Here is a 3,536-nt window from a genome sequence, read left to right on the forward strand (position 1 = left end):
TCCAATATTTTATACACTACACTAAATAGCTGCCTCATTAGCAACAATGTTCTTCAATAATAGTAATAATATAACAAACAAGAAGTTAGAGTATTAGTAATAAAGTAGCTAACTACATCACAATTCCTTGCTGTTTACAGAAAGAAATTTCTCAGAGGTACTGGAACAAACAATCCAAATACAAATTTCTCAAATCATCAGATAAGGCATAAATTATAGCGATATAAATCCGCTGTAGATTTGGTCAAAATAAAGTACTCACTTGCTTTTTGGTTACAGTTAAATATCTACTTGCTCACTGATATCTCCAACTTCTGGCTAGATAAAATGATTGAAGATTAATCACTAAAATAAAAAAGGTTCCTCGTGCATTGAGGTAATTCTTACATGGACATCAAATTAACATGTTCTTTCTAAAATGCCATTGGAGATTTCAGTGGTAAGCTCTCTGGTCGATCACAAGGCATATAAACACTGTATGGTGCAGAGAAAAGAATCATGGCCTACAACAATGGGTCCCAGCCTACATCTGTACAGCCCTGCTATGAGAACATCATTGGGTCCTGCATTCATTTTCCCTACTCCAAAGGACACCCAGTCAAGCTCTACAAGTAAATGGCCTCTGGCACTAGGGTTGTGCTGGCTGTCTTGGGAAATCTTCTGGTCATGATTTCAATCCTTCACTTCAGGCAGCTGCATTCTCCATCCAACTTCCTCATTGCCTCCTTGGTTTGTGCTGACTTTCTGGTGGGAGCCACTGTGATGTCCTTCAGCATGGTGAGGTCTGTGGAGAGTTGTTGGTACTTTGGCAACAGTTGCTGTAAACTTCATACTACTTTTGATGCAGCATTTTGTTATATTTCCCTCTTTCACTTGTGCTTCATCTCTATCGATATATTGCTGTCACTGACCCTCTAACCTATCCAAACAAGTTCATAGTCTCTGTTTCTCGGCCATCACAATGAATTATAGTGGGTCTGTTTTTTATGCAGGTGTCAATGATGATGGCCTGGAGGAGTTAGTAAATGCCCTCACTTGTGTGGGTGGCTTTTCAAGTGTTGTGAATCAAAACTGGATCCTAATAGATTTTCTGTTGTTTGGTATACCAAGCCTCATTATGATTATTCTTTACTCTAATATTTTTCTAGTAAGTAAACTGCAGGCTAGAAAAATTGAAAGTATAGGTAGCACAGGGGAATCTTCATCATCAGATAGTTACAAAGCCAGAGTGTCCAAGAGGGAGAGAAAAGCAGCCAAAACACTGGGCATCATAGTGATTGCATTTCTGATTTCATGGTTACCTGACTCACTTGACTCAGTAATTGATGCTTTCCTTGGCTTCATCACTCCTGCTTATGTTTATGAGATTTGCTCTTGCTTTGCTTATTATAACTCAGTTGTGAATCCCTTAATTTATGCTTTCCTTTTCCTCTGGTTTTGAAAAACCAAAAACTCATTGTCACTGGCAAAATCTTACGGGATAGTTCTTCAACCAGGAATTTACTTTCTGAGCAAGAATAAGGGTTAGAATAAGAAATCTTATAATGAATTTTCTTGATATTTATAGTTTTCTCAATATTCATAATTGCCAAATGACTCTGATACTAAACATGTTTAAAAAACTAGCAAGACTTTTTAGTTGAGGGGGAAAAGATTCATTCTTTCCATTAGACTAAGTCATAACGCTTTTTAAGAATTTTTACTGTGGCATATCTCTGATCCTTCTATTTAAAAATTGCTGCCTAAAATTATATGGAACTATTCTGCTTAATACATGTCTCTGGAGTCTTTTTATTTCATATAATAAAATTATATTTCACCTGCTTATTGATGCATTTCTCCTTTAAATGGTTCTGAAATATTAAATCTTTGTTTTGTTTTCACAAAGACTTCAGTATTTTCACTCAACAAGCACAAAGCATGTGCTATGTGTATAATATCACTCAACATTCTGAGTGACAAAATAAGTACTATAAATTGTGTCTTCCCTAATGTTGAAAATCAAGGAGATGGATAGGTACAGAGGAAAAGTTAAATGATAATGCAAGAAGGAAGGTTTCATTTGTTATCTTTCTTCATGACTTTTCTTCCTATATGGAATAAGATTGCCCACTTTTTGGAGAAGACTGGTCTGTATTATGGTATAATTTGTGTATCATGAATTCTATTTAGATTCTCCTCCAAGTCTAGATCATTGTAGAATAGTTGAATCCCTTTCAAAAAACCCCAACCTCTTATAGTTATTGGTTGTTGTGAACTATGAAGGTCACAGACTTTTTCCCCTAAAAATTTTAAATTGAAATCAATAGGTCTCCCTTTGTTGTTGTTGGTTGAATGAATAAAAGTCAGTGTTTTAGTGAACCTGAACATCCTTTATAGTCCACAATACAATTAAAATTATGTTCAATAAAAAGTCACTAAATAAATTAATAAAGCTAATGGATTAAATAGCAGTCCTAGAGAACTGAGGATAAAAAAAAAAACAAATTATAGAAACCTTAAATAATTAACTACTTCCAGTGTTACATATAATATTTGATAAAACATAATGAGTCTACTAAATTCCTTCTATTATACAAATTTAGGTTTAGGTTTTGACACCTAAACCATGGAGAGTCAAATAAAATCCATTATGAATCAATGTAAACAGATTTGGTATGCAACATACAAAAGCAAATAACACAATCACTAGTGTTCAATAAAACTAAAAATCCAAGGTAACAATGAAAATTTCCTATTAACAAAACCAAAGGGGAAATTAAGGTGTTATAAGAGAAGAGAGTTCTAAACCAATAATTCAACAAATATAACAATGACCAAATGAATACATGACTTGTTTATAAAAGATGCCAGATATGAATTAGAAGAAATTCTCTTTCAGATCAATGTATATGGCAAGAGTCCCTTAGCAAACAATAAAGAGGAATAGGAAGATAAAATGTATAATTATGATTGGATATAATTAGTTCAAATGCAACTAAAATTATTCGAGAAATTAGTAAAAGAATTTTTGAATCATGTTTCTCTCAGACAACTTTCATTTACAGTATCAAGTCTTGGTTGAAATTTATAAGAATGAGTCATTACTCAAGTGTTAATTGTCAAATGGTATAAACAGGTAGTTTTTAAAGGAAAAAATTCAAATTATTAACATCTAAATTTAAATTTTTTTCTCAATCACCAATAATTAGAGAAGTAGAAATTAAAGTAATTTTTGAGGTTCTAATTCACATCAATCATTCTAACTTTTTTTAAGGAGAAATGACATATTTTCAAAGTCAGAGGCAAAGTAGATACATTAGTGCACTTTTGATGGATCTATGGATTGGTCTAGCCTTTGTGGAAAGCAATTTGGAAATATGGTCCCAAAGTTATGAAATTCTGTATACTCTTTGACTTTCCAATTCCACTTCCAAGGTTATACTCCTAATAAGTTCAAAGAAGGAGGAAAAGAATGCATATATATATATATATATATAATTTTATAGTAACTCTTTTTTGATATCAAAGAACTTGAAACTGATGACTTGTATATC

General features: G+C 32.7%; 1 pseudogene; it reads left to right on the plus strand.

Annotated features, from left to right (window-relative positions):
* The first annotated feature begins 487 nt into the window (after window positions 1-487).
* LOC123256467 lies at window positions 488-1,521 on the plus strand (annotated as a pseudogene).
* Window positions 1,522-3,536: the final 2,015 nt, after the last annotated feature.

The sequence above is a fragment of the Gracilinanus agilis genome, unplaced genomic scaffold (genome assembly GCF_016433145.1).
Source record: "Gracilinanus agilis isolate LMUSP501 unplaced genomic scaffold, AgileGrace unplaced_scaffold59329, whole genome shotgun sequence".
Lineage (NCBI taxonomy): Eukaryota > Metazoa > Chordata > Mammalia > Didelphimorphia > Didelphidae > Gracilinanus > Gracilinanus agilis.